Raw genomic sequence first — 22,429 nt, 5'->3', positions numbered from 1 at the left:
AATGGGTTGGTAGTGTTGCGAGGTAGCTGTTAGGTACGAACAGAGAGGCGAGGTGAATGTAAGTGACTTTACTCAACAAGATAACGAGCTTAAATGCATATGGTTGAGAGAGAAAAAAAGCAATAGCATTACAGTATATGAACGTGTATGAAACACCTGCCTTACATGGCTCCCCCCTAAAAAAGACATACATGTGAAATATGGCGACCTGCCCTAGAAAAGCAAACTGTAGGTGGGTCATCTTGCAGGAGATACGCAGATTTTGGGCAATTAATGAAGACTCAGTCTTCTGCACCATGAATGGTGAATAAGAAAGCCTTCAGTGTGTGATGGATAACGAGGAAAGAGTCCGTGTAAGGCGCGTCAGCGGTGGCTTGTTAGTGTCAGTGGGCACAAAAGACACGAGTTGTGGTGTTCAAATCTTTTGGTATGTGTTGCTTTTCTGGGGCTTGTACCTCTGGCAGCAGGAGTAAATTTTCCCACAACGGGACGCAGGCACTGGAGATTGTCTGAGGTGGTTACAGACGGAAAATAATTCATCACTGACGACGAATCGGTTGCCATTCTTCCTTTATTCTTTATAAACTGCAGATTTCTTAGCTCTGAAGTTATCTGTTATTTTGCGCAAGTTAGCAAGAAGAGGAGCTTTTAGCACTTGTTGGAGAATTGGTAATGTTACCTCAATATGTAAATATGTTTGTGGTAGCTACTTTTCATAATATATACACATATGTGGTTTGGCCTAGAAAATGAGCTTATCACATATGCAGATGATGCTACTCTCTTTGCATCAATTTCATCTCCTTAATGTAGATCTGTAGTTGTTAAATCCCTTAATAGAGATCTAAGTGATACCTTAGTGATAAGAAACAGTACACTATGTCTGCTCCTAACTGTGTCTGCTTCATATGTAATGAAACGGATGGAGAACGGAGAAAATGGATAGTATGTGAATGTAATAGACTCTACCATAAGAGATGTGTGCATATAGTGACAGCCATCAGTGAGAATGAATGGAAAAACCTAGACTGGTTATGCCCACACTGCGTACGTGAAGCTAGACAAAAAATTTAGTAATATCAAAATTAAAGGAAAATGTAAACGTGAGAGATCTGTCCCTGAACGAACAAGATGCAAAAATAGATGACTTGGAAAATAAACTTGCGGACCTTAGCGCAGATGCAGCAAATACCACCCAGACCACCGACCTCACTGAGAAAGTTGACATTCTTGCCATGAATATGGAATCAATTAAAGCAACACTTCAAACACTGAAAGACCCAAAACCGGAGAAACCGGCATTTGCTGACAAAGGAAAAAAAATCTTTTGATAATTAAATCAACTAACAACTAAAATCACTGAAAGAAAACGTGAGGTTGAACAAGCACTTGAAGACATTCCTATACTTAACACGAGGTCAACTATGAATGGAAATGTTGTTGTAAACTTTGCAAACAATATGATCAGAGAAGAGGCGGTAAACAAAATTCAGTCATTGGTGGCTGACACTGCAACGAGAAATATCGGAAAACTAAAACCCAAAATAATGATATACAATCTATACAATGATGAAGATGATGTAGTAAATGCTTTGATTCAAAGAAATCGCTGCCCCGACCAAATCCAAAATATAGAAGATAAGATAAGTGTAGTCCTGAAGAAAAATGCCTCGTGGGGTACCCCCCACCATGTGCTGAAATGTGATCCTGAAGTTCGGAGGGCTATTCATGATAATGGGGACAAAGTATTGTTACGATGGGGTATCTATAACATACGTGATAGGTACCACGTGATCACCTGCTACCACTGTCAGAGGTATGGACATTTTGAAAAAGATTGCAAGTCTAAGAATGAAGATAAAGTCTGCGGGAAATGTTCAGGGAGACACTCCACCAGGGAGTGTAATTCGCAAGTGTCAAAGTGTATAAACTGCACAAAGTTAAACAGACCAAGTGACCACACAGTAAATTCTAGAGTGCAATGCTTTTGACTTGGAATTGAAAAGACTAGCGCAAAATACGGATCATAGTTACTAGGGATGTCATAAACTGTGGCTATGTGAATATACAATCTGTAGGTAATAAGACTCTTCATTTTCGAGAATTGATAAACGAAAAATATTTAGATATGCTAGCATTATCTGAAACATGGTTAAATAACTTGGACAAGGCAAAGATCACTGAAATGACGCCCCCCACACATGCCTTCTTTCACATACCGAGAGAAGGTAGGTCTTGTGGGGTGTCGGACTCTTTATTCATAAAAGATACTCAAATCTCAAGACGTTGAAAAGAAAGTTTAAATACTCTGAACGAACAAGGTAGAACGACAGTGGAGGTCCTGTAGAGAGTGGGGTTCCCCTGCTGTATGGGACCAGAAAAACAGCCATCAAAGTAAAAGTAAAGTAGCTAAAATTAGTACATGGTGCAAATTATGTAGTATGGAATTGAATCCAAACAAAACTCAAAGTATGGTTGTAAGTAGGTCAAATACAGTGGCTCTTCAACATCTGGATCTCAGCATTAATAATGTTCCTTTGACTTTGTATGGCTCTTTTGAAAAATTAGGTGTGATTCTCGACAGCAAATTTACTTTTGAGAAACACACTGGGTGTCTTTTTCAATTGCACAAAAAATTGGCTTATTGAGAAAGTCTTTCATGATAATTGGTGATCATCTTAAGTATTGTTCTCCTGTCTGGTTCTTCAGCTGCCGATTCTCATCTTGATTTGTTGGACAGGAACTTACGGTCTATTAAGGGGACCGTCCGCTATGGTGTTTAACATAACTTAGAAAAAAAATGACAAATTCGAAGATAATTTGTATTTTCCTAACCATAAAAACCTTAGCTATTTACATTGGGTTTACCTTTTAGCGTAGCTAAAATGGCGAGCCATTAGAATTTAACGAGGGTGTATTACCCCGGCGCTAGTTAGCGGGGGGGTAGGGGAGTGGTAGCTAGCTACCCCTCCCCCCGCCTCACACACCGGTGAAGCTCACTTTCACTTAGAGGTAGGATTTGTCTTGGGGGACAGGGCTGGCGGGCAAATGTGTGTAAATAGCTAAGGTTTGTATGGTTAGGAAAAATACAAATTATCTTCGAATTTGTCATTTGTTCCGTAACCGAAATCCAAACCACGCTATTTACATTGGGTGACTTACCCCTTAGGTAGTGTGGAAAGTCCCCAGCCATACTGGCTTTGGCTTTACCCGGGGACTCAGAATCCGAGTGAGTCGCACTCGAGAAAAGGAGTCCCTGCACCTCACAAGTTCCTTGCTCCGCAAGGAACCGTGTGGCCTACATAAGCTTGTGTGTGAAGGAAGAAGTGTGACCCGTCCTAGGCAGTTGACCTGGAGTTCCAGAAGGAACTCTGGGTTAGGACGTTCCCAATATCACCTCGTCAGGGTATGGGGGACGCGACAGTATTGACTCAATACTCGGAACACAAGGAAGCATGGTTTACCTGCAGAGGTTTGAGGTCAGCTATGCAGAGACCAGGATGCTGCTTCCCCGTACAGGGGATGATGAAGAAAGAAGTAAGGGCCAGACATACTTCTTTCGTTCATGCAGACTAAAACCTGATAACAATGCCCTCAACCTTCTGCTACCTGTCCAAAAAGGAGCCTGAGGTTAGACCAGCTGTTGTGTAGCCACCACAGAGCGATAGAAAACGTATCGAAACTCCTGTGGGTCACGCCCTGCAGGAAGCGGGCTGCGAAGGTCATTAGACGCTTCCAGACTCCAGCTTGTAGCACCTGCGTCACAGAGTAGTATTACTCGAAGGCGGGGGACGTTGCGATGTATCCGACATCGTGCTGTAGGGCGACGTGACAGGGGAGGGTCTGGAGACAGGTCGAGATGAATGTCCTTGAGTCCGAGCTGAAGAGGTATACTGGTGACTCTCCCCCGTGTCCTTCTTGTGCTCCCAAACCGGCTGCAACCGAGGACAAACTGCAGCAGTTCCCAAAGCTAACCTCTCGATTCCTTTACTGGCAAGAAGGAGAAGGTTTTGGGACATCAGATACAGAATGGAGACTCGAAATCTTGAAGGAATTAGACCGAAGGGCCGGGACCCCAAGATTCTGAGTCTAGCCAACAACTCAGGAGCGAACCTGAATGTCGTACAAGACTAAGAAGATTGCTTACACACTGGCCGCGGCCAGAGTGAGCAGGAGACCCAAGACGGAATACAATCAGAGGCCTGACGTAAAGGGTCATGAGAAGATCTTTTAAGGGACTAAAAAGTCCGAGCCATGCTCCAAGTTGGAGGTCTCACTCCGACTAGGGCAGGGACGTTCGTAGCTTCGCATGCGCGAGGAAAGGTCCAGCGGGAAGGAAAAAGTTATTCCTTTAAGCCTGAAGGTCAGGGAAAGGCTGAGCGACAGGCTTCATTGCCGAGAGCGGAAAGGAGTTTCCTCCCGCCGAAAGGCAATAAGATCGTTATTGCTGGAGAAGAGGCCTCAAGGGAAGAGGTATATCTCCCACGACACCAACCATCGAAGACTCTTCACTTCGCCTGGAAGACCCCTGCGGATGACTATCGCAGAGAACGCGACCTCCGTCCCGCGACTGTAGCGGGTTGTCTCTTCTTGAGGAGGAGGCGTAGTGTCTCCAAGCATGAAGCCGAAGCGACGCCCCGGCTCGTGAAAGATGTTGCAGTGAGGTTGTTTGAGTAGCCTGTGCCGTGGGAGAAGCTCTCCCGGGAGTTCCGTCAGGGGAAGCAGAGGGTCCGGAAACCGTTTTGCGCATAGTCCCAGTGGAGCTCTCAGGGCCATTGAAAGGTTGACAGACAACCTGGTCTTGTTGAGACCCATCCTCAACAGACAACAAAGGAGGGAAGACGCAGGCAAGGATGTTGTCCCACCATCACCGGAATGCATCTTGCCAGCAGAGTCTTGGGGTCTGAGACTGGGGGAAGAACAGCGGAAGCTTGAGGTTCCAAGCTGTCGCGATCAGGTCCCCCAGACCAGGACTTGCTGGTTACTCAAGGCCAAAGACCCCCAGGTACACTCTCTCTACGAGGCTCTGCTCGGATAGTTGGAGAGAACATTCCTTTGCCTGGAATGAGAGAGCCGATGGTGGTATTGAGAGTATCTCAATCATCTCGGTATCTCTACTGCAAGATGTGAAGGTGTGAAAATGCGTCCCCTGCTGGTTAGAACACGCCAGAATCATGAAGTCGACGCGCACGGAGCGACTCGGCAGGAGCTGTAGGATCTGTAGAGGGGCCAGACTACGGCCCCTAAGCCTGCCTGAATGATGGAGAGGTATCCTTCAGGTCCTGACTATAGGCCTGGACCGGAACATGCCCCCCCCCCTTTTCTTTGATGAGTCCGAGAACAGCATCAAAAAATGTGGGGAAAGGACGAGAATATCCACTCCCATCAAGAGGTTCCATAGGTCAACACCCATTGCAGGTCCCATAGGGGCCAGAAAGTCTGGTTAATCGTTTCTTGAAACCACCGGAACTTGGAACTTATCCTAAGGTGACCGTTCAGAACTATAGACGGGTCAATGAGGAAAAGAGAACTAGGAAACGTTCCAAGGTAGGGCTGAAAGCTCTGCTTGACTGAGAACAGGTACTGTGACTCTCCTCAGCCTTGCCACAGTCAACTGAAGGGAAGGCTCGGAGGAGGTGGCAACAGAATCTGGCGTCCCCAGGTGGTCACCCATCCAAGTACCGACCAGAACCGACGTTGCTTAACCTCGCTGGACGGACGAGAAGCGGGGTTTCCAACGTTGTAAGGCCGTTGACTCAATATCATGGCTAGATACTCCAGATGTTGAGGCAGAAGAAGAGAAGGCTCCTAGCAAAATACCATGAACCCCGACTCATGGTAAGCATCCGGAAGCCTGTCCCGGCGCTGAAGAAGGTCGAACCCGAAGCTACCGGAGTTGACCAGACCTCCAAAAAGCGAAGGAGGTGGAAGCCTGCACCTGAGCGGCCATGAGGAAAGCAGGGAGAGTTCTCTGGGGAAAAAAACCTGCGATGCCACGGCGGGATCGCCACACTGCATCTTAAGCAGGAATACCTGCAGTCTAGGCTGAATTCCATGAGCTTCCTGGAAGATGGATGGAATGGAAACTGAAAGTACCCGTCCTTCCGATCCAGGGTCTAAGGAGTCCTGTCGCCTCGTTACCAGTCTGATCGATTCTGCTGTTCCACGCTGGACGAAGTTTGTTCGACAAACTTGATCAGGGCCGAGAGGTCGACTACGGAACTCCCGTCTCAGATACTTCCTTACAAGAAAGGATCGACTGAAGAAGCCGGGGGTGAAGCCGTCGATGATCCTATGGAGGACCTTCTCCTAAGGTATGGATCATTCTGCCCAAACGGGCAAACTCTTGCCGACCCTATGGCATAGAGGTTCAGAGACACTGAATTCGCTGACAGAGACGGCAGGCGCGAAATCCTTGGCTGATCACAGAGATCGTGCAGAAATGGGCATCGGGAAGCTGTCATCCGGATGAGTAACATTAGGCATCCTCCCAGCGTGAAACCTGCAAGGGGGGGGTGCCAATCCTAGAGTTCGTGAACTCTGCCGCTCCCTCTAGGACTATGCCCCCCCCGGGGGAGCCTCCTGTGCCATCTGTTCCTGACAGGAGGGAACTGCAATTGGACACCTTGTCTCAGCTGTCGTAGCCGGTCCGATAACTTAGGCCGACGTGGCTGAAAGAAAGAGGCGCTGGAGCCCTGCAGAGTCTGGAAGAAAGCGCCTTGGAGGAGCGAAAACGGAAATCGACTTCCTCCTCACAGCCGCTGTCTATGTCTCTGTCCTTGGGCACAAACAAACTCTTCTCAAGGATTGAAGGGTGTCTGAGGCTGTCGACATCCACGGATGAGACACCCGAAAGGAAGCCCTCGGTCATTGCGTCCAGATGGTTCAACATCGAGCTTGCCCGCAAGTTCGATACTTGATGACGAAACGCCAAGGTGCTTGAGCCCGAGAGGAGGAAAGTACCCATGACCTTCCTGTAGCTTCCTTGAACCAAACCTCGGGTCGTAACCGAGGAGGGAAAGGATCTGGTAAGCCGCTTTCACGAGATGGAGAAGAGGAAGGGGTAAACAGTCACCCCGTGGCCGATGGAGAAATCTCGAATGGAAAGCCCCCCGCCAAAAATCCTTCCAGGGAATGACGGGGAAGGGCTAACCCAGGTTCTGGAAAGAAGAATGTTGCTCAGACCTCCCTGAAGATTCTTCTTATTCTTGCATGTGCCATGCTCTGCGTTTACGGGGTGAGGCCGTGTTCTGGAAATACGCTCCAGAACACTCGCCAGCCTGGCCATGCTGCGAAAACCCCAATGGGAATCGCGGTCGCATTTGCCCTGGAGCTCGCGCGATGATAAATCAATGATTTGCGCGTGGGCGAACATGGAAGCGCCCATGCGCGGGCACGCAGGAAAGCAAACGAAGGAGAGCGAAGGAGCACAGAAGGAGGGCGAGCGTAGTAGGAAGGGCGAGAGCTGGTGGTCGGCGAGCGATAACCCATAGGCGAGCAATGGATACTACAAGAATTAAGCCGACGTTCGCACGAAGAAACACATTGGGCTCGCGCGACGGAACACCGTCGGTCCGCGCGACGGAGCCCCGTCGGTCCGCGCGACGGAGCCCCGTCGGTCCGCGCGATGGAGCCCCGTCGGTCCGCGCGACGGTGCCCCGTCGGTCCGCGCGACGGCACCCCGCCCGTCCGCGCGACGGCACCCCGCCCGTCCGCGCGACGGCACCCCGCCCGTCCGCGCGACGGCACCCCGCCCGTCCGCGCGACGGCACCCCGCCCGTCCGCGCGACGGCACCCCGCCCGTCCGCGCGACGGCACCCCGCCCGTCCGCGCGACGGCACACCGCCCGTCCGCGCGACGGCACACCGCCCGTCCGCGCGACGGCACACCGCCCGTCCGCGCGACGGCACACCGCCCGTCCGCGCGACGGTACAGTTAGGAAAAATACAAATTATCTACGAATTTGTCATTTGTTCCGTAACTGAAATACAAACCACGCTATTTAATATGGGTGACTCAACCCTTAGGAAGGGTGGTAAGTCCCAGCCATTACTAGCTTTTGGCTTTTTACTCGGGGACTCAGTATCTGAGTGTGTCGGCACTCAACAATAAGGAGTCCCTGCACCTCGCTAGCAACTTGCTCTGCAAGGACTGCAGCCTACATAAGCTGTGTGTGAAGGAATAAAGTGTGACTCGTTGATCTGAAATCCTTTAGATGGAAACTTAAGGCTAGGACTCACCCAATACCACCTCTTCAGGGTATGGGGAAGTGACAGTATTACGTTAATACTAGGAACACAAGGGAACATGGTTTACCGGCAGTAGTTTGAGGTCAGCTGTGCAGAGAACCAAGGATGCTGCTTTCCCAAAGAGAGGGGAGGATGAAGAAAAGAACAAGGGCCATACATACCTTTTCATTCATGCAGACTAAAACCATGTAACATTGCCCTCAACCTTCTGCTACTTGTCTATTAAGGAGCCTGAGATTTTAAACCAGCTGTTGTGCAGCCACCATAGGGCCGATAGAGAACGTATCAAGCCTCCTGTGGGTCACGTCTTGCAAGCAGTGGGCTGTGAAGGTCGTCTGACGCTTCCACACCCATGCTTGTAGAACCTGCGTCACTAAGTAGTTCTTTTTGAAGGCCAGGGACGTAGCTATGCCCGACATCATGTGCTCTAGAGCGACGTGACGGAGGAGGGTCGGGATTCAGGGACAGATGGATTACCCTACGAATCCAAGCTGAGATAGTATTCTTGGTAACCCTCCTCTTTGTCCTCCCAGTGCTTACAAACAATGCTTGCACTTGAGGACGGACTGCAGCTGTTCTCTTAAGATAGAGCCTCAGACTCCTTACTGGCACAGTAGGAGATGGTCTGAGTCATCTGTTACAGAACAAAGACTCGAAATCCGGAAAGAGTCCAACCGAGGGTCCGGCACTCCCGGATTCCGAGTCTTGACAACAAACTCAGGGACGAATCTGAACATTACCTCCCCCATCCCCTTGAATGGGCGATGTCATAAGAGAGACCATGAAGTTCACAGACTCGCTTGGCCGAAGCCAAAGCAAGTAGGAACACCGTCTTCCAAGTCAGGTGGCGATCTGAACCCTGGCGTAATGGTTCGAAGGGAGGTCTCTTAAGAGACCTGAGAACTCGAACCACGTTCCAAGGAGAAGGTCTCACTTCCGACTGAAGGCAGGTAAGTTCATAACTTCGAATGAGTAGGGAAGGTTCCAGCGAAGAAGAAATGTCCACTCCTTTGAGCCTGAAGGCAAGACTTAAGGCTGAGCGATAGCCTTTCACTGCCGAGACTGAAAGGCGCATTTCTTATCGCAAATACACGAAGAACTCTGCTATAGCTGGAATATTGGCATCGAGTGGAGAGATACCCCTTTCACGACACCAACCACAGAAAACTCTCCACTTTGCCTGGTAGACCCCTGCGGATGACTTTCGCAGGTGTCCAGACATCCTTTTCGCAACTTGCTGCGAAAATCCTCTCTCTGCGAGGAGATGCTGGATAGCCTCCAGGCGTGAAGCCGAAGCGAAGCTACGGCTTTGTGAAAGATGTTGGCGTGTGGTTGTTTGAGTAGCTCGTGTCGTGGAGGGAGTTCTCTCGGGAGTTCCGTTAGGAGTTGCAAAAGGTCCGGAAACCATTCCGTGTGATGCCATAGCAGAGCTATAAGGGCCATCGAGAGATTGACCGATATTCTGGTCTTGTTGAGTACCCTCCTCATCAGACAGAACGGGGGAAAGGCGTAAATGTCGATGTTGTTCCACCGTTGTTGGAAGGCATCTTGCCAGAGTGCCTTGGAGTCCGGGACTGGGGAGCAGTACAGCGGGAGATTGAAGTTCAACGCTGTAGCGAACAGATTCACAGTCGGGGAACCCAAAAAAGTCAGGACTTTGTTGGCTACTAGACGATCCAAAGACCACTCGGTACTCACTATCTGAGACGCCCTGCTCAGACTGTCAGCGAGCACATTCCTCTTGCCTGGAATGAGGCAAGCCGATAGTGGAATCGAGTGGACTTCGGTCCATCTCAGTATCTCTACTGCAAGATGGGATAGCTGCTCCGAAAAGGTACCCCCTTGCTTGTTGATGTCAGCCACTACTGTGGTGTTGTCGCTCATCACCACCACAGAGTGACCCGCCAGGTATTGTTGGAACCGTTGAAGGGCCAGGAATACGGCCTTCATTTCTACCAGATTTACAAGGAGGCACTTTTCTGATTTTGACCACAGGCCTGAGGTCCTGTGGTTCAGAACTTGGGACGCCCACCCTTTCTTTGAGGCGTCCGAGAACCGCATCAAATCCGCGGGGAGGACAAGAGGATCCACTCCCTTTCGTAGGTTCTCGTCTGTCACCCACCACTGAAGGTCCATCCGTTCCGCAGGACCCATAGGGAACAAGACATCCAGGGAATCGTGTCCTTGATTCCACCGAGACATGAGTCGCCATTGCAGAGCTCTCATTCTGAGGCGACCATTGGGAACTAGACGGGCCAAGGATGAGAGGTGACCGAGGAGACGTAACCACGATTGGGCTGGGAGTTCGTCTCGTCTGAAGAAAGGATTCGCGACCCTCCTCAGCCTTGCTATCCTGTCGTCTGATGGGAAGGCTTTGTGGAGATTGGTGTCTAAGATCATGCCTAGATATACCAGTCTTTGAGTAGGGAGCAGAGAAAAATTCTCGAGATTTACCATGATCCCCAGAACTTGGCAAAGTCCCAGAAGTTTATTTCGGTGTCGAAGAAGGGTCGACTGAGTCTGCTAAGATCAGCCAGTCATCCAGATAACGGAGGAGACGGATGCCGATCCTGTGTGCCCACGACGATATCAGGGTGAACACTCTGGTGAAAACCTGAGGTGCTGTGGAGAGACCGAAACACAGCACCTTGAACTGGTAGATCTTGTTGTCTAGGCTGAATCTTAAGTACTGCCTTGAAGACGGATGGACTGGGATCTGGAAGTACGCGACCTTCAGGTCCAGTGTACACATAAAGTCTTGCGGTCTCACTGCAAGTCTGACCGTGTCTGCCGTCTCCATGCTGAAAGGGGTCTGCTTGACAAACATGTTCAGAGCCGAGAGGTCGATGACTGGTCTCCAGCCTCCAGACGCCTTCCTTACTAGAAAGAGTCGACTGAAGAAGCCTGGGGACCCATCGACGACCTCTTGAAGAGCGCCCTTCTTCAACATGGTCTCGACTTCTGCCCAAAGGGCTTGCCCCCTTGCCGATCCCATGGCAAGGGAGCTCAACGACACTGGATTCGCTGTCAGGGGAAGTAGAGATGTTGTGAACGGGACGCGATATCTCTGACTGATTACAGAAATCGTCAAGAAATCGGCCCCGAGTTGCTGCCACCTGTTCACGCAACTTTGTAGGCATCCCCCCACTGGTGGACATGCAGAGGGACTGCCAATCCTAGCATTTGTGGCCTCAGCCTCTCCCTCTAGGATTTTTCCCTCCCCTGCAGGACTTTTTACCTTTCCTGTCTTTGACAGGAAAGGGCTTTGACACTGTTGTCTTTGCTGCTATTGACGGTTTCATTGTCTAGGACGGGCGAGGTTGTTGAGGTGCTGGAGGTTTATAGGGCTTTGATGTAAGAGCCCTATGTAGGAGAGAGTTCTGGTTGGACTTCCTCCACCTCTTACCTGCCTGTTCCCCGTCTTTAGGCTCAAACAAATTCCTCCCTAAGATGGAAGAATGTCTGAGCCTGCTGACCTCGGTGCTGGGGACCTTCGTGTGGAATCTCTCAGACACCGCATCTCGACGCTTCAAGATGGAATTAGCCCACAATTTCGAGACTTGGTGGGCTAGAAACTCGATGGTACAAGTGCCTGAAAGAAGGAAGGTCTCCAAGGCCTTCCTGGTACTCTCCTTGGACAGGTCCTTGGATTGTAACAGGATGCCGAGAGACCCTAGCCAGATGTCCAGCCACGAAGTTGCCTGCATGGCACACTTCGCCACCTTCTCCTGACTGAGGATCTCCGTAGCCGAGAAAGACACATGCCGGTTGGAGTCTCTCTCTAGAGGGACTCCCCTGGTAAGCTCTTCCACAGAGTGGTGTAAGGGAAGAGCTAAACAAGACTCCTCCATGATCTCAAAGTACCTCCTCTGATGGACACTAGGAGGCGGGAGGAGTTTGTTGCCGGCGCTGGAAAGGCTGGAGGAGGCAAGCTCGGAGAGCTGGCCCTCGACCTTATCCCTGGCACTCTTAACCCCTTGGGACCAAGGCAAAGCCACGCTGGCCTTAGGGGTTTTTGAGTACCAAAGACTCGGTCCAGGATCGTGTCCTTGCCCTCTCGAGGGGGAATCTCAGGATCCGCAAACTCTCCTCCTGAAGGGCTGGCAGCAAAGTCTCCTGTCCCCAAAGGCTCTTCTTGGAGGGACTCGTGGAGGTTCTTCACAGGTTTGGCTGGCTCTGGTCTCATCCTCGAGGACGACTTTGGGACAGTCTTAGAGTCCTTCGACTCCCTCCTGGGAGGGGTACAGGACTCCAACAGCGATGGCGGGAGGCTCTTCTCCACCCCTACCCGAGAAGACTTCTCTACGCGAGGTGGGGTTTCTCCCATTGGTGCGATGGGAGAATGCCTCACCTCACGTGAATCCCTGAGAACGGGAAATCCTTGTCCGAAGGGGAAGGAGAGAAAGTCTGGGGGGGAAGGGAATCTTCCTCAAAGACTTCCGAGGAGCAAGCTTAGCCCTTGGAGAAGTCACCACGTCTTCTACTCCTCTCTTCCTCTTCAGGGGGGTCGAAACTGCCGCTGATTTGAGGCCCAGCTCAGAGAAAGCGGGCTTAAAGGCCTGCATGACAGCTCTGACAAGAGACGCAAACCAGGGCTGCTTACTGACAGCAGCACTGTCAGAGACTCCCTCTGGAGGGAAGGGAATCGTTCGATCCCCAAGAGTGAAAACCAAAACAGGGTCTGCCTGAAAAGAAGAAGAAGAAAGATAGTTTCTGGACCTATCCGGCGTTGTTCCTCCCTCCGGCGAGCGCACTGGTCTGCGCTTGCGGGGGGGGGGGGACGCGATGACGATGACTTGGTCGCGCGTGGTCCTGCAGCCTCGCGCATGGGATTACGCAATGGGATTTAGAATGGGTGGCGCGGGGGTGACCGCTTGCGCGCGTGGGCGATGGCGAGGGCGCACGGGTGAGCGAGCGATGGCGCGCGGGCGACGGAGCGTGTGGGCGACGGAGCGCGCGGGCGTGCAGGTGATCGATGGCGCGTTCTGGAGAATGTAGACGGATGGCGCGCAGTAGGCTGAATAAGCGTTCGCGCACACGGAGGCGATTGCTCGCGCGCGTGTGGACGCACAGGATCCCGATGAGCGCGTGAAGGCGATAACGTTGGGGGCGCGCGCAGGGGATATATCCCTTAGAGGGCGCACATCGGCAACTGGAGAACGTGCAGGGAACACGGTGACTGCGCGCGATGGCGCATATGTGAAGGATGGCGAGCAGGTGGGGCCCGATGGCGCGTTGGATAGCGCTGGCGAGCAGGGAAAGAAGGTATCTTCCCTCCTGCGCCCAGATCCGAAGATCGTGGGCACGCAGGAGATCGTTGGCACGCAGGAGATCGTGGGCGCGCAAGAGATCGTGGGCGCGCAAGAGATCGTGGGCGCACATCAGGATGAGGGCGCGCAGGTGAGAGCTGGCGCACAGGAGATCGTTGGCTCACATGTGAGCACTGGCACGTTGTCTCTGGAACTGGTGATCGCTGGTGCGTTGTCTCCGGAACAGCAGTTTGAGAGCGCTGGCGCGCAGGAGAACGTTGGCGCACAGGGGATACCTGGCGCTTAAGGGACTTTGACAAAATGTGAGAAAGACCCTTTTGCCCCGAAGGGACTGTTGCCCATTTGATAACAGGATGCATGGGTGCCCACAGCGCATCAGCGGCCAGGAACGGCGACGGTAGGCCAGGCAGGTGAAGGAGATCGCGAACTATCTACGGAGAGGTCCAGGGATGCAGCTGGAACGGTCGGTGAACGACGGTGAGGTTCCTCTGCGGCGGACTGCAGCGAGTACGAACTAAAGAGGTGCCTCCTAACACCCTTGTGAGGTGAAAGAAGGCCTCTACGGCGAAGGGGAAGGCGAGCTCTACGTCTTATACGCCCTCTGGGGGCAGCAGGCTGACCGTCAGCAGTCCTCCGAAGAGGAGTCTGTCAGTGAACTCCCCCGAGGGGGAGAATCACCTGCAGGAGAGACCGTTGGAATTAGTTCCTCCCTCTCGAAGTATGTTCGAAGGGGGAACTAAGCCTTCAGCTACATCAGCAACTTCAGGAGCAGAGGTTTGAAACAACTCATCAGAAGCCTCTGCCACAACAACGTCAACGATAGACAGGGGATCAACCTCTGCTAAAGTCGGCGACTGTTTGACAGCTGCTCCTAAACTGATTATGACAAACAGGACTTCCTTGGAGGGCGAGCCCTGAAGCCCCAATGAAGCCCAAAGCTACAACAGATCATTACTAGAAACGTTTACATTAGATGATACATTTAAAACCTCCCTCGTGGAGGAGGAGGAGCTGCCTCGCTATGGGAGGCAACTCCCTCTCCCAAACCCCGAGATCGGTCAACAGAAATGCGGCCTACGCTACCACTCGACGGCCTCTCGGAAGAAACCAATCGAGTGGGAGCTTTGGAGGAGGTTTGGGCTACGGAGGAAGAGTCCTTGGGATGTTCTCTCTTCAAGGAAGCCCTTGAAGGAGATATATCCCGCCTGGACTTCTTCTTCCACCGCCGGGAAAACCTCTCCCACTGGGAGGTAGACCACTCCCTGCACTCACCACATACATTATCTCTATCACACCGTTAGCCCCTACAGTAAGGAAACAAAAGTGTGTGGGTCTGTGTTGACCGCTGACATATAAGTTCCACAAGGGCGGTCAGGTAAACCGGGACACTTTCGCATCGCAGAGGCCAACTTCCAAACACTCTGTCAAAAAGAAAAAGCAAACAAAGATTAATGGCTGTCAGTGTAGGGGAGGGACAGCGGACACGTCCGTCTAGCACCCGAGCCGAGAGCAAAGGGAACTCAGCACATGTGTGTGTGAGGGGGGGGGGGGGGGTAGCAAGCTATCCCTCCCTACCCCCTGCTAACTAGCAGTGGGGTAGTAAACCCTCGTTAAAATTCTAATGGCTCGTCATTTCAGTTATGCCGAAAGTAATTACCCATATTAAATAGCGTGGTTTGTATTTCAATTACGGAACAACTGAAAAGTTAAAATACAATTAGATTTCACTAAAAATAATCGAGACAAACAAACGGAAGAGCAACCTAACCCGCACACGGGAAAGGAGCTTCCGCCATAGTAAGATGTTGTAGTATAGGTGAACGACCTCGAGAAGAGAGAGACCGTAGTCAATCTTTAAAAGGCCACATTCCCTTGGCTCAGAATCCAAGTTTCCCGTAGGAAAAGAGGAAAAGGTGAAGACAATAGTTGTATGAAGAGGGTCCAGGTGATGACGATTCCCTTGCGGCGGCCGAGATAACGGATATATGCCGACGGGAAGACCGATGGACCAGAGAGGGAGAGGCCGTTCCCCACGAAGTTGAACTGTGCTGGCCTTGCTACTAAGCAAGTGTCGTTGTCGTATATCACACACATAGCACAAACACTGAAAAGGAAACTTACTACAATTCTATACACATATATACATAAACATTAAGAATGTTTATATACTGTATATATTTACAAGTACATGTATAAGAAAAAGTAAGTTAAAAGACAAAAATTAATGGCAGTCCAAAAAAGGTGAGGAGAGAGGAAACAACTGTTCTCGCTCCAAGCCGAAAGTAAAGTGAGCTCAAGCACAGGTATGTGTGAGGGGGGGGGGTAGCAAGCTACCCTCCCCTACCCCCGCTAACTAGAGGTGTGGGTAGTAAACCCTTGTTAAATTTTAATGGCTCGTCATTTCAGCTACGCCGAAAGTAATACCCCTTTTAAATAGCGTGCTTTGTATTCCAGTTACGGATCAAATCAATATTAGGCGCATAGGCAATGGGCAGTGAGTTGGTAGGGTTAGGAGTTATCCCACCCAAGGGCAGCCAGTATTTATGGATTTTCGTTCTCCGCGCCTATCTCTGTTACCTAACCACTGTGAAGAGCGATGGCTGACTATACAAGGAGAGTCCTGCGAGCAAAAGAGACCTCTGCAAGCAGGACAAAGGAAATGATGATCGGTCTCATGAAGGTACCGGACTGGCGCCCTTCACTGCAGGGACAAACACGTAAGACGAGACACATAAAACATGACAAACTTATAACAGTCTGTATTTTTCCTAACATACAAACCCGAATTCTTTACTATAGGAGATATTCTAGCGCGAGCTGGAAAATACGGCAGAAAAACCTTAACAAGGTCGTTAACGACCGGACAGGTAATTACCCACCTGACAGTGGTGGGGGACCGCCGGTCGGTAGCTGCTGTTTACCTTCAATCGGATTCTAGTTAGGATTATCCTAGGGGGGCAGTGATGGAGGGAAGATTTGTGTAAAGAATTCGGGTTTGTATGTTAGGAAAAATACAAACTCTGTTATAAGTTTGTCATTTGTTCCTACACAAAATACAAACCCTCATTCTTTACTATAGTAAACAGTCTTGAGGCCAGGGTGGCCAAGGAGTTCCCTATCTTTAGGGAAGATAGTCCTCAGACTAGACTCTTTTGAAGCAACAATCTTCCGTATCTTCTTTCTTTGTAGATTCCAGAATCTCAGTACGACTGAAGGTTTGCAACTTCATGGAAAAAAATGTTTCAGGATGAAGTGGGTCAGGAACATTCGACTCGGACCCCTTCAAACTTAGGATTCCCCCGACCTTGCCAAGGGGAAACCTCGTCACCACGAGTATAACTTTTACTCTGTGAGAGGAATCGGATGAGTATCATACCTTATTTCCATTGGCGAGTCCAGCTGAAACTGGATACAGTCTAGGATCACCAGATGTGGGGGAGAAGGAGACGAAGAAGATCGATGGATGTCCTTCTTAAAACCTAGTGTAACCCAGAATCCTCAACCAATGGTTACTGTCCCCTGAAAGGGTGTAAGGTAGTAACAGCATCTGTTGACCTGTCACAATAGGCCCTATAAACAGGGTGTCTAGAGACCTATGTGTCACGTCGCTCAAATAGTGAGCATTGAATGTAGATTGGCGTTTCCAGACCCCAACACTTAAGACTTGGGAGACTGAGAAAATTCTCTTAAACGCCAGAGAGGCAGCCACTCCCCTAACTTCATGGGCTCTGTGTTGTGCTGCCTCTGGGTCTCCGTGAAAAGTCCTCGCAATAACTTTCTTAAGTCAGAAAGAGATGGTGTTGCGAGAGATTCTCTTCTTTACCCTGTTGGTACAAGGAAGAGATGAAGGAGACGTGGTCTGAAAAGTCTGGTGCGCCTCAGATATTTCTTTGACGCCCTGACTGGGCATAGTAACAACTGGACTGCATCCTGTGGAAATTCTCAAAATCTTCCATCGGTAGATGAAGGATTATGAGTCCAGCCACCAAGCCCGGTACGAAGTTGCGAGACACTCGCCCCCCCCCCTCATCTCTTAGAATGGGTGATGTAAGACAGACCATGTAGCTCACTGACCCTTTTAGCGGAGGACAGAGGTACGAATAAGACGGTCTTAAGGTTCAGAGAGTAGTCTGAGGCCCTTAAGGGCACATAGGGCAGACCCTTCACCGAACGTAAGACACGTCTCAAGAAGATGGTCTAATATCAAGTGGGTGGCAAGATCACTCCCAACACCGAAACAACCAAGGTAATGTCTACTGAGGCGGAGAGGTCAACCCCTTCTCCGTCTACAGATGAGGCTCTAGGCTGTGCGATAGCCCTAAATCGCGAGACTGAGAGAAGCTTTCCTCACTGAGGTACAAAAGGAAGTCTGGGAACTACTGATCCTTCCTTTTGAGGATCCAATTGCTTCACATTGTCGCTGTTGTAGCGCTTAAGAAGTCCATTGTCTTAGCCCCAGCAGTTAGGACTTCTTGTAGGGACTGCCTAGAGTTTTGGTTTGGTAAGTCCTCGCGGATCGCAAGGTAGCCGACTGTATCAGACCACGTGTCAAGCCAGAAGGGACATTGAAGTCGCTTCCCTTGCCAAGGCTTCTGTGACTGAGAAGAGCCTGGAAGAGTTGAGTGTCTCTTCGAGGATTAGTCTGGCGTGAACCTCGCCGTGAGGGGATCTAAGATCAGAGGAGAAGGTTGACGTCTCTGGGCTCGGAGAACAGACCAGGTTTAAAGGTCGCTCAAGAAAGGCAGAGGCGAGGGACAGTGACATTGCACTAGCCATTAGGACAATGTCCTAGAGACTGACCATATACAGTATGGTCAACGACGAAGCCTCCTCTCCATCCCAGCTAGGACCAGGGAAGGCTAGGTAGTGGCTGCTGAAGACTCAGCAGATGGATCTATAGGCTCCCCCCAACCTTAGCTTACAAGGATGGTAAGGTTGTAGGCACTGAAGGCTCTAACGAGTCTGGGTGGGACTCGAACCCTAGACTGTTAATACATAGCCTGTCTAAGGCTGGAGAGTCAAAGGGTCGAGGAGACAGATGCAAATCGCCGAGGCATGAGATATAACACATAGGTCTTAGAACCCTTAAATAGGAGGCTTTTAAGTCCCTCGACGGCAGCAACCACGAGGAATCCTCAGGCTGTGATAATTCCACGTGTGTTATTACAGGAAAAAGTGGAGACGCGAGTAGCAGACAAACCTTATATCTTACCCCTCGTATCTTTCTTATCGAAAGGGGAATAATGGTAGAAGTCGGAGTGTCTGGAGGTAATGGCGAAGACCGCTGACAAGAGTCGGAAGGCTCAGTCATAAGAGTAAACTCTTAATGACGATGATCGCGTGCATAGCGCTAATTGCGCGCGTGCACGGACACTCTGTGCTAATTGATACGAGAGCTTTCTCCCTGCCCTATGGGGAAAAGCGAAGGCGTATTAACTTTTCTCTCCTAACGAGGGAAAAGTCTTCCCGAAGGTGGATTGCCAAAGGCAAGATTTCTCCCCTCTCTATGGGGAAAAGCGTAGGTTTGATAATTTCTTTCTCGCAAACGAGGGAGAAGTCCTCCCGAAGGAGGACATCGCCTGAGGCAAACTTTCTCCCAGATCTATGGGAAAAAAAGCATAGGCGTAATAATCTCTCTCGCGGACGAGAGAGAAGTTCTCTCGAAGGAGGACGTCGCTTAAGACAAGTTTTCTCCTAGTTCTAGGGAAAAAACGTAGGTGTAAAAATCTCCCTCTCGTGAACGAGAAAGAAGTCCTCCCGAAGGGGGACTTGCCTAAGACAAGCTTTCCCCCAGTTCTATGGAAAAAAAACGAAGGCGTAATAATCTCTCTCTCGGGAATGACAGAGAAGTTCTCCCGAAGGAGAACATTGCCTAAGACAAGCTTTCCCCCCATTTCTAAGGGAAAAAAGCGAAGGCGTAATAATTTCTCTCTCGCGAACGAGAGAGATCTTCTGAAGGAAGGTATCGCCTAAGGCAAGTTTTCTCCCAGTTTTACGAAAAAAACGTAGGCGTAAAAATCTCCTCTCGTGAACGAGAGAGAAGTCCTCCCGATGAAGGACATCGCCTGAGCCAAGCATACACCCAGGGAGAAGTTCCCCCCGAAAGAGGCATAGGCCGTAGACTTGCTTTTCCCCAGCTCCTGGGGAAAAAGCAGTCTTCGGGGACGAGATAGCAGAGGTAAAACTCATTGAGCTGTTCGCAGCTTCTTACAAAGGAGGGAAGGTTGCTGACTGTCTGAAGTGGGGAAGCTTTCCCTCGGAAGGGGGATGGATCTTTCACGCAGTCCAATTCCGAGGAAGGTTATCACTCCCTCGTAAGGGAAGGATCTCTAATCCCTGGAGGCGAACCTCCTGTCAGCAATCTAAGTTTCCCAATAAGTTGATCAAGTTGTAGGTTGACAACGAGTGTTACCTCGTAACATGGGCAGCTCATGAGCTGCCACATGAAGCGCAGGATAACGAACAGAGCGGCCGAAGCCCTCGGCATCGCGTTCTACGTCGCTGCTATCTGGGTGTTATCTTTTAGCCTCTCTAACACGTTTCCCTTTTCCCTTCTGCTCTCAACCGAAGAGAAGGGGCGAACCCCTGCATCTTCTTTCGAGGTTTCCGAGAGACTCGAAATCCTTAACTCATTAGGGAGCAAAGGAATTAGGGAGGTTGTCCTGTCTGAAACACGGGAGCGAGGGATTGACCCCGCGAGTGTATGATTGGAGATTCGCGTGTGTAGCGCTAATTGTGTGCGAACACCTGCGTGACTGGGGTCTGAAGACTCTGCCATAAGAGTAAAACTCCTGATTGTTATGGGCGTAGTGTTGGATGGGCGTACGCGAACACTCCGTGTGACAAGAGTTCAAAGACAAACTGACCTAAGAGTAACACTCTTGATGACTTGTGTCACGAGAACCCGAAGGTTCAGCGTGATCGTGCGTGCCCCTAGAGGTTGTGTTGCAAGAACCCGAAGGCTCAGCGTGAACGTGCGTGCCCTTAGAGTTTGTGTTGCGAGAACCCGAAGGGCTAGAGCAATGGGAAAACGGAAGTCTCCCTTGTCACGATAATAAAGCAGGAGCAGTGGTGTTACCATCGCGACGGCTAGAATTTGATTGCAGGTAAACAGTAGCTACCGACCAGCGGTCCCCCACCACTGTCAGGTGGGTAATTACCTGTCCGGTCGTTAACGGCCTTGTTAAGGTTTTTCTTCCGCATTTTCCAGCTCGCACTAGAATATCTCCTATAGTAAAGAATGAGGGTTTGTATTTAGTGTAGGAACAACCAAGTACTCCTTAAAAGAGTAAAAGATGGAAAAAAGTAAAAGTCTGTTTAGTTTTGAGCCAAAAACACGAGTGACAAGATTTGAACCGTGAGTTTGAGAGCTGGTCTACAAGCTAACCCCTCCCCCTGCTAACTAGAGATGGGTGGTTATACCTTGCTAAAAATCTTATGGCTAGTTTCCAGCTTCTTTGAAAGCATATTCCCTGTAAATAGCAAAAGGGTTTGTATTGAGTGTCAGAACAAACAAATTGTTTTCATTAAAAAGCTATTTGAAAGCAAATCTATAAAAGTTCTTTAAGCCATAAATGCAGTAATGTGAATTTCCAATATTCCAAGCCATAGGCCGTCCTTAAAGGACGATGGTTTGTAAACATTTAAGAACAAAAGCAAAATTACAAATACATAACATAATACAATATATTGGCCACTACTTTCTATTAATTGATGCATATAGTAAAATTCCAACAGGGTATCACAGTACAGTATAAACCAAAGATATGCTGCACTATATATGAATTTCAAATCTATGATTCAATTTGGTAAAATTGTACTTACCACAGATTTTGTGATGGTGTTTCTTATACTTCTGCTTTTAGACAGTCATGGACGGTCCAATATAGTTCCTTTCAAAGAACATAAGCTTCTTAAAATAGTTCCAGAGCTTTGTTACTCTTCTTCTATGCTTTGATGAACAACTGGATTCTGCAAAGATTAATAAACATCAAAACAGCTCTGCGTTAAAGAAAGGACATTGCACTTGGAAATACAGAAGCTCTGAAAACTAAGACTGCATAAAAGGTAAGTGATTTCAAAAGTGTCAAAGATCTTTTTTCATTTTCTGAGAATAAGACAAATTTTACTTTTTGGCTAAAAAAATGAAGGTGTGAAGATGACAATCATAGTTATAAGACCCAAATAGGTTGGAAGAGGACAGAACATAACATAAGTATCTATGCTAGGTTAGACTGAAGCATCAATGAGGGGGTTATGAAAGTCTTGCAACAAGACCCAGCACCCTAGGTTAGGTTTGCTAACAATGCTCCCCAATATATCATATCACTCTTGAATACAGATCTCCTATGGGCTAATGTAGCTCCCACCATCCTTATTACCTGAAGCTTCTTGGTTGTCACATATCAAGATATTCCCATTTGAGCAAATTAAGTTGCATCTGTAGCTTTCCTAGGTAGGTCATCGCATTCCAACTTCCTCCATAAATGAGAATTTGCAAAAGTAGTTTTGCGGGTATAACTGTACTTACCGTCAGGGTAATGTTTCCTAGTAAAAACCAACTTTTCCTTATAGAAGATTTCACATAAATACTTGCTCTTGAAAAGTCTTCCATGCAAGTTCATTCAAGCTTACTCTGTAGACTCTGTTCTGTTTCCATTAACCAATCACGTGCCCATACGTATGGAAAGTTCCCAAAGGGAGTTAATATTTCCCCACCCTCTTTCCTTAACTCTTCAAGTGCTCCCACCGGTCCCTTCTCAAGCCTTTTACCCTGTAAAAGGATTGTCCGTGATGAGCCTTTGTTTGTATTTTACTCCTTTCGTCTTCTATTATGGGACTTCCTCTACAAACGTGTAGTGGTTGTAATTATTCTTACTTTAAAGACATAATGAAGTTTCATGGAGATTA

At 49.4% G+C, this 22,429-nt stretch overlaps 1 protein-coding gene across 1 annotated transcript in view; it reads right to left on the bottom strand.

Moving 5' to 3' along the window:
• LOC137618707 (zinc finger protein 83-like) overlaps positions 1–22,429 on the bottom strand; it is a 44,325-nt gene that overhangs the window by 2,391 nt on the left and 19,505 nt on the right. Inside the window, exon 2 of the mRNA XM_068348863.1 lies at positions 21,344–21,490. The gene's annotated coding sequence lies outside the window, so the exon portion shown is untranslated. The remainder of the gene's footprint in view (positions 1–21,343; positions 21,491–22,429) is intronic.

The sequence above is a fragment of the Palaemon carinicauda genome, chromosome 25 (assembly GCF_036898095.1).
Source record: "Palaemon carinicauda isolate YSFRI2023 chromosome 25, ASM3689809v2, whole genome shotgun sequence".
In the NCBI taxonomy this organism is placed as follows: domain Eukaryota; kingdom Metazoa; phylum Arthropoda; class Malacostraca; order Decapoda; family Palaemonidae; genus Palaemon; species Palaemon carinicauda.
The sequence above is the reverse complement of the archived record's forward strand: the minus strand, read 5'-3'. Positions and strand labels throughout refer to the sequence as shown.